The sequence below is a fragment of the Leopardus geoffroyi genome, chromosome A2 (assembly GCF_018350155.1).
Source record: "Leopardus geoffroyi isolate Oge1 chromosome A2, O.geoffroyi_Oge1_pat1.0, whole genome shotgun sequence".
In the NCBI taxonomy this organism is placed as follows: Eukaryota; Metazoa; Chordata; class Mammalia; order Carnivora; family Felidae; genus Leopardus; species Leopardus geoffroyi.
In genome coordinates, this window is record NC_059331.1 from 26,872,202 (window position 1) to 26,885,497 (window position 13,296).

The 13,296-nt window shown below is 35.4% G+C and overlaps 1 long non-coding RNA gene across 2 annotated transcripts in view; it reads left to right on the forward strand.

Moving 5' to 3' along the window:
- Window positions 1-13,296, forward strand: part of LOC123605808 — a 117,893-nt gene that overhangs the window by 8,660 nt on the left and 95,937 nt on the right. For both annotated transcript variants that reach the window (XR_006715894.1, XR_006715895.1), the window contains exon 2: window positions 11,298-11,386. This is a non-coding gene — a long non-coding RNA (uncharacterized LOC123605808). The remainder of the gene's footprint in view (window positions 1-11,297; window positions 11,387-13,296) is intronic.

Consider the following 13,296-nt stretch of genomic DNA (forward strand, 5'->3'; position numbering starts at 1 on the left):
TGAGGACGGCTCATATCCAAAACATGTAAAATTATAAGTGTTTATGAAGATGTGGAAAAATTACAACTTGTGCAGTGTTGGTGGCAATGTAAAATGGTGCAGCAGCTATGGAAAATAGTATGTCAGTTCCTCAAGTAATTAATATAGAGTTATATGATTCACTTCTGAGTATGTATTCAAAGAAAATGAAAGCAGGTCTTGAAAAGAGGTATTTGTACACCTATGTTCTTAACAGCATTATTCACAACATTTAAAAGTGGAAGCAACCCAAGTGTCCATGGATGGATGAATGGATAAATAAAATGTGATATATACAATCAATGGAGTATTATTCAGCCTTAAAAAGGAAGGAAATTTTAACACACACCACAACATGGATGAACCTTGAGGACATTATGCTAAGTGAAATAAGCAAATTACACAAACATACACACACATACAAACATACTATATGATTCCACCTATAAAGTATATAGAGCAGAAAAAAATCATAGAATCAGAAAGTAAAATGATGGTTGCCAGGGAATGGGTGGAGCAGGGAGAAGTGAGAAGTTGTTGTTTAATGGGTGTAGAGTTTAAGTTTCACACGATGAAAAAATTCTGGAGATTGATTGCACGACAGTGTAAATATACTTAATAATACTGAACTATACACATAAAAATGTTTAAGATGGCAGGGCGTCTGGGTGGCTCAGTCAGTTTAGCATCTGACTTGGCTCAGGTCATGATCTTGCGGTCTGTGGTTTTGAGCCCTATGTCAGGCTCTGTGCTGAAAGCTCGGAACCTGGAGCCTGCTTCGGATTCTGTGTTTCCCTCTCTCTCTCTCTCTCTGCGCCTCCCCTGCTCATGCTCTCTCTCTCTGTCTCTGTCTCACAAAAATAAATAAAAAATGTTAAAAAAATTAAAATATTTAAGATGGCAAATTTTATGGGTTTTTTTAACCATAATTTTCAAAAATTTTATGGGGGGAAGGGAACTAATTAGGAAAAAAAGATCTAAAAAAGGCTCTTAGAAACAGCTTGAGAAACACTGTTACTAATAATTATATGTGTGTGTGTGTATGTGTGTGTGTGTACGTGCATGCATGTATGTGCATGCCCAGGCATGTCCATTTTAGCGGAACTATTTAAAGTTGGAGTGCTTTACTACTAAATACATAGCATAATAGCATGTATCTCCTAAGAATGAGGATAATCTCCTACATACCATTTTATACCATAACACTACATATATATTATACCTCAGTATCATTATCACATTCAAGAAATTTAATATTGAACAATAATATATTTTGATATTCAGTCTATGTTCACATTTCTCCAGTTCTCCTAATGTTTTTTTTTCCACACAGGGTCAATCAAGGATCATACTTCAAATTTGGTTGTAATTTTAGTCTCCTTTATTTAGAACAATTGGGGTCTTTCAAGATGTTGGCATTTTGGATAGTTCACACCAGTTGTTTTGTAGAATGTCCTTCAATATGGGTTTGTCTAATTGTTTTCTATGACTAAATTAGACACTTAGGACAAAAAATCACTACATAAGTGATATAATGCATCCCTTTTGGAGAGAAATAGTACCAGTTTGTCTCATTATTGTGATGTTGAGACTATTTGGTTAATTAAAGTGGTGAGTAGATTTTTCTATTAATATTTTTTATTTGTTTCTAATAAAAGGCATATATGCTTAGTTCAGAAAACTTGAAAAATGCAAAAGAAAAGAAAATCACTGTAATTTTACTACAAAGAAATAAACATTGTTATTGTTTTGTGCATGTCCTTAAGCTGTCTTCTATTGTTCATAATATAGTTAGTTATTCCAACTTTTATCTATTTAAAATTTTTGCTTTTATAAATAGCCCAGTAGTGAACATCATTGTCCCCTTCAAATCTTTGTCCTAATTTTTAAAAATTATTTCTGTAGGATTTCTAAAATGTCAGTTGTTTGACTAAAAGGTATTAACTTTTTCACTTTTGCTATTATATTCTCTGATTTTTATTTGGGTATATAGTACTCAAAAATTCCTCATCGAATGTAAACACTTCTGTTTCAACAGAATAAACAAATTAGTATAAGAACCAGGTAGAGACTGGCTGTCTGCATTCTGTGCAACTAGTAGAAAAAGTCTTAACTGGCTTAACCCAGTCTATGGTAAGGTTTTTCTGAAGTCCTATATCCACAGGTGATCCAATCAGCTGAGGACAGGGCAAAGCAGGTATAGGATATAAGCAGCACTGTTAGGAAGCAGATTTTCTGAAGGAATGATGTAACAGGAAGAGATATTTGTCATTTCTAGTATGTTTAGTTTAACACTTGCTTTAAAGAAAAAAGTCTTTCTCAATGTGTTTGTTTTTGTATTTGGCACATAACATTCATTAAAAGTATCATTTCCCCCATGGTTTCCACCACAGGTCAAAATAATTTCCGATCTGTGATTAACTCCACTCCATTCTCTGTTATGTGGTATTGTACTCTTTCTAATACACAAATATGCTCTTGTCCCTCCACTGCTTAAATGCCCTTTAGTGATTTCTTACCACTGTTAAGACAAAGGCCTTGCTTGGTAGTTGAGTGGATGTGAGAGATAAGGAAAAGGGGAGATTAAAGGATCCTGTCAGTTTATTGCTCAGATAACTGGGTGAATGGTGAGGTCATTCATGAGGAAGATCAGATTATAAGTTAAGTTTAGATGGAATAAATTTGAGGTACCTGTGGGACATGCAATTTGAGCTATTGAATAGGTGGTTGGGTAAATTGTTCTAAAATCCAGGATGGAGATTAATTAGGGCTAGAGATACAGAATCAGGAGTTACCAAATTCAGATGGTAAGTAAAGACTCTGAGATAGTGGAGTAGAAAAACCAGACAGACTAGAGTAAGAAGAAAAGAAAGCTTGGGCAGAAATGACATGTGAGAGTTGGATAAAGGATCAAAAGGAAGCAGTCAAAAAAGTAGGAGAAAGACCATATATATTTGGTGACTCCTGTGCCAGTGGTGTAAAGGTCTTTCAAGAAAGGGATAGGACAGCAAATGCCTATGCTTCTGAGATTTCAAATAAGACTTGAAAAGTAACCTGGGAATCAGCAGTGACCTCTGCAAGATTACTTTTGTTAGAGCCTTTCACTTAGAAGCCAGACTCCAGTAGACTGAGGAGTGATTGGCAAGTAAGAAAGTGGTGACAGCAAGTGAAGACAACGCTCAAGAAGTTTGGTTGTGAAAGGCAGTAGAGAAACTTTAATAGCTAGCGCTAGGGAGTTTACAGCTTTTTAATTGTTATTTGTTCCCATTGGGAGAGACTTGGATTTTGAAGATTCAGAGGAGAGAGAGAATCATCTGGAGATCCCTGAAAAGGAATCTAGAAAATCCCTGAAAAAAAGTCTAGGATGTAGACTCTTACTACATTTTCCTGGATTATTTGAAATTTAATTTTATATTCTTGAATAAAATTTTAGTATGCAGGCTCTTTTGAAGGCTACAATTATAATGTACCTTTCCACTAGTAGGAACAAAAGCAAAATAATTTTTTTGTGTGTGAGCACCTTAAATTAATGTGATTTAATTGAGTATTAAAGACCTGTTATACAGACTACTGATGGCTTTTTTTGTTCAAGTATTATGAATAGAAATGTGTATGTGGTGATCTTTAAATAAATGTTCTACCATAGTTCTGTAAAACTATATGGGAATTTACAATTGGAGGCAAAAATAAAGAGCCAAGCGCAAAAACTTACAAAGCGTCAAAATTATGCAAGAAGCTAATCTGAATATCAAAGGACAGAGGATATAATTTATTTGTTATTATAAATTCTGTCTGGAAACTTCTTTTTCATACTATGTCAAAAACCCTTAAACATTCACAGTTTAAAATAGTCTATTTGCTGCTTTATAAAAAAGATTATGAATTTACTTTTAAAATAATTTTGTCACTGTTAACATTGGAGATAAAATTGCATCAGTACCCTTTCATGAAGATGGTTTTACTTAGGAACCTGATCATAATGTTAAAAATAAGCAAAAAACAGGTTATGGTATCCAAAATTTTGGATCTTGAAGATGTTTGAACTGATTTGGTGATCATGTTATTATTCTGCTATTATATTGCTATCTTGTATAATAGAAATTTTGCTTTATTTGAGTACATTTCCCAAAACAGAAGTTAATAATTTGCACATTTGTTCTTTCAGCACTCTTTGTGTTTAAAGTGATTGAATGCTAAACTGAAACTGGCTCACACAATAAATAGTTGATTATTGGTTCATGTAACTTAGCTGTCCAGAGTAGATCCAGCTGTATCCTGAGCTCCAAAAGCATTGCCAGATTCTTTCCTATATTCTTTTCTCTAGTTTAGCTTAATCCCTAGGCAAGCTCACAAAATTGCTGCAGATTTCTCAATCTCATTTCCTTATTTCTAAGTAGAGCATTTTGAGCCAAAGTCCTTACATTCACCTTAATTTGAATTGACTGAGATCAAATGCCTATCTCTACCAACCACAGTGGTCAGATAAATGTACATCCACATTGGCTTAAGACTGGGTTGTATCTATTTTTTAAAAATAGATATTACTTTATTTTATTTATTTTTAAAATATTTATTTATATTTTGAAAGAGAGAAAGAGAACACATATGTGTAAGCAGGGGAGGGGCAGAGAGAAAGGGAGACAGAGGATGCAAAGGGGGCTCTGTGCGGACAGCAGAGAGCTGAATGCAGGGCTCAAACACACAAACTGTGAGACCATGATCTGAGTTGAAGTTGTATGCTCAACCCAGTGAGTCACCCAGGCACTCCTAAATATAAATTTTATACTTTAGAAAAGCTATAGATTTATAGAAAAGTCAAATATATAGTATAGAGAATTCCCATATACCCCACATTCACCTTCCCCAATTACATCTTACATTAGTAACAATAAAGCAATATTGATACAATATTTTTAAATTAATTAATTTTTAAATTTACAACCAAGTTAGTTAGCATATAGTCCAACAATGATTTCAGGAGTAGATTCCAGTGATTCATCCCCTATGTATAACCCCCAGTGCTCATCCCAAGTGTCTTCCTTAATGCCCCTTACCAATTAAGCCCATCCCCCCTCCCACAACCCCTCCAGCAACCCTCAGTTTGTTCTCTATATTTAAGAGTTTTTTATGTTTTGTCTCCCTCCCTGTTTTTATATTGTATTATTTATATAATATTTATATTTATATTATTTTTGCTCCCCTTCCCTTATGTTCATCTGTTTTGTATCTTAAAGTCCTCCTATGAATGAAGTCATAAGATATTTGTCTTTCTCTGACTAATTTCGCTTAGCATAATGCCCTCTAGTTCCAGCCACGTAGTTGCAAAGGCAAAATTTGATTCTTTTTGATTGCCAAGTAATACTCCATTACATGCACGAGCGCGTGTGCGCGTGTGTGTGTGTATACACATATATGTATGTATATGTATATATACCATGTCTTTTTTATCCATTCATCCATTGGTGGACATTTGAGCCCTTTCCATACTTTGACTGTTGTTGATAGTGCTGCTATAAACATTGGGGTGCACGTGTCCCTTTGACACAGCATACCTGTATCCCTTGGATAAATACCTAGTATTGACTTCTTCCTTGCTGGTTCAGATGCCTTTTATTCCTTTGTCTGATTGCTGCGGCTAAGACTTCCAATATTATGTTGGATAACAATGGCAAGAGTGGAAATCCCTGTTGTGCTCCAGACTTTAGGGGAAAGCTTTCAGTTTTTTCCTGTTGAGGACGATATTAGCAGTGGGTCTTTCATATATGACTTGCATGATCTTGAGGTATGATCCTTCTATCCCTACTTTCTTGAGGGTTTTTCTCAAGAAAGGATGCTGTATTTTGTAAAATGTTTTCTCTGCATCTATTGAGAGGATCATGTGGTTCTTGTCCTTTTTTTTTTTTAAATTTTTGATGTGATGTATCACATTGATTGTTTTGCAGATATTGGACCAGCTCTGCATCCCACTTGGTTGTGGTGAATAATTCTTTTAACGTATTGTTGGATCCACTTGGCTAGTGTCTTGTTGAGGATTTTTGCCTCCATGTTCATCAGGGAAATTGGTCTGCAGTTCTTTTTAGTGAGGTCTTTGTCTGGTTTTGGAATCAAGGTAATGCTGGCTTCATAGAATGAGTTTGGAAGTTTTCCTTCCATTTCTATATTTTGGAACAGCTGCAAGAGAATAGGTGTTAACTCTTCATTAAACATTTGTTAGAATTCCCCTGGAAAGCCATCTGGCCCTGGACTCTGGTTTTTTGGCAGATTTTTGATTACTAATTCGATTTCTTTACTGGTTATGGGTCTGTTAAAATTTTCTATTTCTTCTTGTTTCAGTTTTGGTAGTTTATATTTCTAGGAATTTGTCCACTTCTTCCAGATTGCCCATTTTATTGTCATATAATTGCTCGTAATATTCTCCTATTATTGTTTGTATTTATGCTATGTTGGTGGTAATCTCTCCTCTTTCATTCTTGATTTTATTTATTTGGGTCCTTCCTTCTTCTTTTTGATCAAACTGGTTAGTGGTTTATCATTTTGTTAATTCTTTCAGAGAACCAGCTCCTGGTTTCACTGATCTGTCCTACTGTTTTTTGTTTTTGTTTTTTGGTTTTGATAGCATTGATTTCTGTTCTATTCCTTATTATTTCCTGTTTTTGGGTTTTATATGCTATTCTTTCCAGCTCTAAGGTGTAAGGTTAAGTTGTGTATCTGAGACATTTCTTCCTTCTTTAGGAAGGCGTGGATTGTATATACTTTCCTCTTAGGACCGCTTTTGCTGCATCCCAGAGGTTTTGGGCTGTGGTGCTATAATTTTCCTTGACTTCCATGTACTTTTAATTTCCTCTTTAAATTCTTGGTTACCCCATTCATTCTTTAGTAGGATGTTCTTTAGTCTCCAAGTATTTGGTACCTTTCCAAATTTTTTCTTGTGGTTGATTTCGAGTTTCATAGTGTTGTGGTCTGAAAATATGCACAGTATGATCTCGATCTTTTTGTAGTTGTTGAGGGCTGATTTTTGTCCCAGTGTGTGATCTATTCTGGAGAATGTTCCATGTGCACTTGAGAAGAATGTGTATTCTGCTGCTTTAGGATGAAATGTTCTGAATATATCTGTTAAGTCCATCTGGTCCAGTGTGTAATTCAAAGCCGTTGTTTCCTTGTTGATAATCTGATTAGATGATCTGTCCATTGTTGTAAGTGGGATGTTGAAGTCCCCTGCTATTATGGTATTATTATCAATGAGTTTCTTTATGTTTGTGATTAATTTATTTATATATTTGGGTGTTTCACGTTTGGAACATAAATGTTTACAATTGTTAGATCTTCTTGTTTATAGACCCCTTAATTATGACATAATGCCCTTCTTCATCTCTTGTTACAGTCTTTATTTTAAAATCTAGATTGTCTGAAGTAAGTATAGCTATTCTGGCTTTCTTTTGATGACCATTAGTATGATAGATGGTTCTCCATCCCCTTACTTTCAATCTGAAGGTGTCTTTAGGTCTCAATTGGGTCTTTTGTAAACGGCATATAGATGAATCTTGTTTTCTTATCCATTCTGTTACCCTATGTCTTTTGATTGGAGCATTTAGTCTACTGATGTTTATTTATTTATTTTTTAAAAAAAAAATTTTTTTTTTCAACGTTTATTTATTTTTGGGACAGAGAGAGACAGAGCATGAATGGAGGAGGGGCAGAGAGAGAGGGAGACACAGAATCAGAAGCAGGCTCCAGGCTCTGAGCCATCAGCCCAGAGCCCGACGCGGGGCTCGAACTCACGGACCGCGAGATCGTGACCTGGCTGAAGTCGGACGCTCAACCGACTGCGCCACCCAGGCGCCCCATAGTCTACTGATGTTTAGAGTGAGTAATGAAAGATCTGAATTAATTGCCATTATGTTGCCTGTAGAGTTGGATTTTCTGGTGGTGTTCTCTGGTCCTTTCTATTCTTTGTTGCTTTTGGTCTTTTTTTTCTTTTTTCATCTTTTCTCTCCTTAGAGAGTCCCCCTTATAATTTCTTGCAGGACTGATTTAGTAGTCATAAACTCCTTTAGTTTTTGTTTGGGAAATTTTTAATCTCTCCTGTTTTGAATGACATCCTTGCTGGATAAAGAATTCTTGGCTGCATATATTTCTGATTCAGCATATTGAATATACCCTGCCACCCCTTCCTGGCCTGCCAAGTTTCTGTGGATAGGTCTGTTGTGAACCTGATATGTCTTACCTTGTGGATTAAGGACTTTTTTTTCCTTGTTGCTTTCATGATTCTTTCCTACATTCTTTTCCTGAGTACCACTTACAGTTTGTCACCATTACTGTTGATGTCTGAATTTTTGGTATAGATCTTTATCTATTCACCAGGAAAAGATGTTTTTTTCAAGGTAAGAAAAGGTGTTAGGGGTTAAGAGGGTTCCACATGAAGTTGACTGAATCCAAAAGTGCTCTAATTTTAAAAATGTACACAAATATCCTCTCTCCCCTCCCCCCATCCCCAGATTAATTCCACTAGTATTGTTGGGTTGGGATAGTTTGGCTATTTGCCATATCTATTACCAATTTCCTGCTACTATTTTGGGTGCTGTTACTGGCCTAATGCATTGTATATTCTTTCCTTATGCTGGATCCTCTTTTGGAACATCCCCTCCTAAAATCTAACTTTTGTTAAGACCCCCAATTCTCTATCAGTTAGGTATATCTCAACCTCAATAGTGGATAGAGTTTAAATATTTTCTCCTGGAAGGCTTTGGCCTTAGTACAAATCACAAGATACAATAGGGTACACATACCTTTATAATTTATTCTGCCCCAGTACCCACAAACATCTAATCCTAATCCAAATAGACACATGTGGAGAGGGATGTTGTCTAACTCCACTGACAAAAAACATCTGGGTTCCAACTCTACTCAGGTTCCCTCTTACTAGGGGGATTTCCTTCTTCATATTACCCTTTCTCATTCCATAGGGGCTCAATGTGTTGTTTAGCATATTCATTGGGATTAAGCTATGAGTATATAGTTGATAATATTAAGAGAAAGGTTTGTCTCCTAAAAGGACCAATATGAAGGACTTCCACCTCCCTTCTGTTAACACAGGGAAGGAGCCTGCCATGACCACCAAGATGGAGGCACTGGTAGAATTTAGAATGAGCTACTCATTCTACTTAAGCTACTCTTCTAGAATGAAGCTTCAGGGAGTTCAGAGGGGTTGAAAAGGACACAACAAAGGTAATAAGAGGGCAAAAGGCAGTAGAAAGGAATCCATGATGCTCATCTTACATGGTCTTCTGACATCTAATGTCTTGTTTGTGATAAGTTAATAGAAAAGATGTTACTTTCTGTTCATAGACTTCCATGAAGTGCTTATAGTGCATGCATAATGCATATGTACACATATATACAATATCATAGTTCTTAAATATACCTTAATCAATTGAAAAGTCCTTGAAGCACAGTAAAGTTTAAAGCAAACATAGAAGATAAAGGTTCCTTCACTGATAATTTGGTTATGACAACCTTTCTTGAAAAGACTGGGAAGTCTTACAAGCTTTTTGTGAAAGCATTTTTAAAATGGTCTTCAGGTATATGTAAAGTATATACTAACCATATTTATTACACAACATTTATGATTGTGTAAATTTGCTACTCTTCCTTAATATAAAAATTATACTAATTAACCAAATTTAACCAGAGATTTTGGACCTGGTTACATTTTATTACTATGACCATTGTCCTAACAAAATCCCTGGTATAATCCCCAGGAGAAGCAAGTTACTTTAATGCACTAATCATAGAACCCTGTGCCTTTTTCCCCCGTCCCCACACTGTTTGAATAACCTTCAGTTTTAAAACTTACTGCTCACTTTGACCATGAAAACTCCTTCGCTGCATTTCCTTCTGTGTAGTTAGAAGTATTTCTCAAGGACAAGTTATTTATTCATTCAGAAGTAGATAGTTGAGAACTACTAAGTGCCAGGCACTGTGTTAGATATGGAGTATAACTGTCAACAAGGCAGTTTAACTCTGCTCTTCTCTGTAATCAAAAGAAGCTAAAATTAACTAAGAACTTAATGTGTGTCAATCCCTGTTCTAAGTACTTTATGTGTATTCTTTCTCATAATTCTCACAACCATCCTAAGAGGTAATTTTGATTTAATCCCTATTTTACAAATACGCAGTGTGGGGGTGGAGAGGACAAACAACTTGCTCAAAGTAATACAGTGAAGGGTAAGCCCATGCTAAGCTACCTATACTGTTACAGGTAAAATTCTGAAAAATTCTGTTCTGAAAAATACCAAAAACTAATACAAATTAGTTTTTCCTGGAGGATGTGAAATCTCTTGTAGAATGGATGAAATTTGTAAATGTGAATGTAAGCATGGGGCTGAGACTGTAAAAAGATATACCATTTACACATAATATGCAAAGTATTGAAATATATTCAAAACAAAATTATAATCTATTTTGACTACTGCTGTCATCAATTGGCTTTATTTTGTATATCTAAAATTACAAAGCAGCATTATTTAAGAGATATTCTATCATCCAGATCTGAAGAAGTTTGAGTGATACCATGCTGTATTTTCGGGGGTGCATGGTAGGAAATGCACAGCACCGGTAACATCCTTCACTGCTATCTTTGGTCTTTCCCCAATCCTATGCTTTCTCTGTTGGCCTGACAGGTTGCTAAAGATAATCTTTTGAATGGGTAATCATGGATAATGCACTTAGCTAAATTTAAATTAATTAGAGCTATATTTAGATAATAAAATGGTTCTATTGAAAATAGGACTCGTTTCTACAGAACAAAAATTTAATCTTTGTGTAATATTGCTTAGGGAATCTGGCACGCTCCTGATATGGAATTAGAATTAAGTTACTTAATACTTATTGAATTGTTTTAGCTTTTTAGTTTTCTCTCCCCACTTCTTTGTCCCATTTGTTTATCTCTTTGGTTGGCTTGTTTGGGATTTTTCCAATCCTTATATTTTTCACAATATTACTTCTAATTCCTTTAAGCTAAAATATAAATGCTAAATAGAAAAATATTATTCTGCAAAGGGACTTTAGCAGCTTTGTTTTCTGTTTATTTACTTGTTTAGGAAATTGTTCTTTAGTTTGTCAGAAAACAATCCTGTTTATAAATAGTAGAATCACTGTTGGAATTATGATTTTCTTTAAAACTGTAACATATAATCTTAGGTGAAAATTTTAATATGTACTGTCATAAATAATGTTAATATAATAAAATATGAAATTTACACATTTTCATTTTATTTCAGGTTGGAATATACCAATAAATATGCTGTTACTGCTCAAACAAACCACTTCCTTGTGTTGCCATCTTCAATCAAAATGTAGACTGCTATAGGTAACTCATCTCCTCTTTTTATTTCCAATAGTTGAACTTAGCTGCAACATGCTGAAAATTGAATGGCTCTAATTTAGAAGATTCATGGTGTATAAAAAATGTCCAATGTATGAAATTAAGAATCATTTCCATGTAACCATGTAGGAAACCCCCTGGGTGCATTTTGGCTCTTCGTTTGTAACAAATCATTTTAATTTGAGAACACTTATGTAAATACGAGTAAGTATAGTATAAAAGTCTTGTGTGTTATAATACAAATTTTAACTCTCTGAGTGTATTGGAAACTTCAAGTTTTCTAGTTTAATATTGAGATAATAGCATCATTTATTCAGATGTTAGAGCCTTATAAATTTTTTAAGTAGGAAAGATGATACAAATTTATGTGGATTTAGATTGGCAGATAAAGGTTGTATCAGGCCTTCTCTCTCTCTCTCTCTCTCTTTTTAAATTTATTTTATTTTTTTATTAAAAATTTTTTAATGCTTATTTATTTTGAGAGAGAGAGAGACAGAGCACGAGCAGGGGAGGGGCTGAGAGAGAGAGGGAAACAGAATCCAAAGCAGGCTGCAGGCTGTGAGCTGTCAGCACAGAGCCTGACATGGGGCTTGAACTCATGAATCATGAGATCATGACCTGAGCTGAAGTTGGATGCTCAACAGACTGAGCCATCCAGGCACCCCAGTTTTTTTTGTTGTTGTTGTTGTTGTTTTTTTTTTTTTTTTTTTTTAATTTTTTTTAACGTTTATTTATTTTTGAGACAGAGAGAGACAGAGCATGAACGGGGGAGGGTCAGAGAGAGAGGGAGACACAGAATCTGAAACAGGCTCCAGGCTCTGAGCCATCAGCACAGAGCCTGACGCGGGGCTCGAACTCATGAACCGCGAGATCATGACCTGGGCTGAAGTTGGACACTTAACCGACTGAGCCACCCAGGTGCCCCTGTTTTTTGTTTTTAAGAGAGCGTGCACATGCACCTGTGCACATGTGCATGTGTGTGTGCGAGAGCAAGTGAGTGAAGGAGGGGCAGGGGGAGAGGGAGAGAGAATCTTAAGTAGGCTCTACACCCAGTGTGGAGCCCATTGTGGGGCTCTATCTCACAACCATGAGATCATGACCTGAGCCAAAATCAAAAGTCAAACAGTTAACCCACTGAGCCACCCAAGCACCCCCAGGCCTTTTAAAACAAGTATTTTAAAATAATTTTTTAGAACTTGAAATTAAGTGTAAGAAAACAAGTTTTCCTTTGTATATTATGGCCTCCTTAGACGTACTTAAAAAATCAAAAGTTCTGAAATAATTGTAAAATAGTCATCATTTTCATTAACTGAGGCTATGCTGCCATAACAAAATAATCCCCAAATCTCGGAAGCTTAAAACAACAAAGTTTGTTTCCTGGTCTTTTAACTCATCTTGTATTGGTCAGCTGTAACTCAGTTTGATGTTGTCTTCATTCTGGAACCTATGCTGAGAGAGCAGCCTCTACCTGGAACATTGCCAGTCTCATGGTAAAAGAAAATGAAGAATGTATTGGAATCATACAATGGCTCTTGAAGCTTCTGCTTGGAAGTGGCATATCTGGCTTCTCCCATTTTATTGGCCTAAGGAAATCATATGCAAAACATGATGTCATGAAGAAGCACCAAATATTTTGAACAATAATAAAATATAATTCACCATACTCGACCTTCTTGGTCACAAATATTCATTTCCTTCCCTTTTACATGTAAAATATACTCATTCGGTATCCAAGGTAGACAACTCAATAGTCTCATCCAATTGTACTATCAGACTCAAAATTCAAGATATTATGATAGTTTCTCTATAAAGCATGGATGTGATTCCTTTTCAGGGACAATGAAATATATTTTTATTTAATCCAGTGTGATTTTGTTTCTCTTACATGCAGCAGA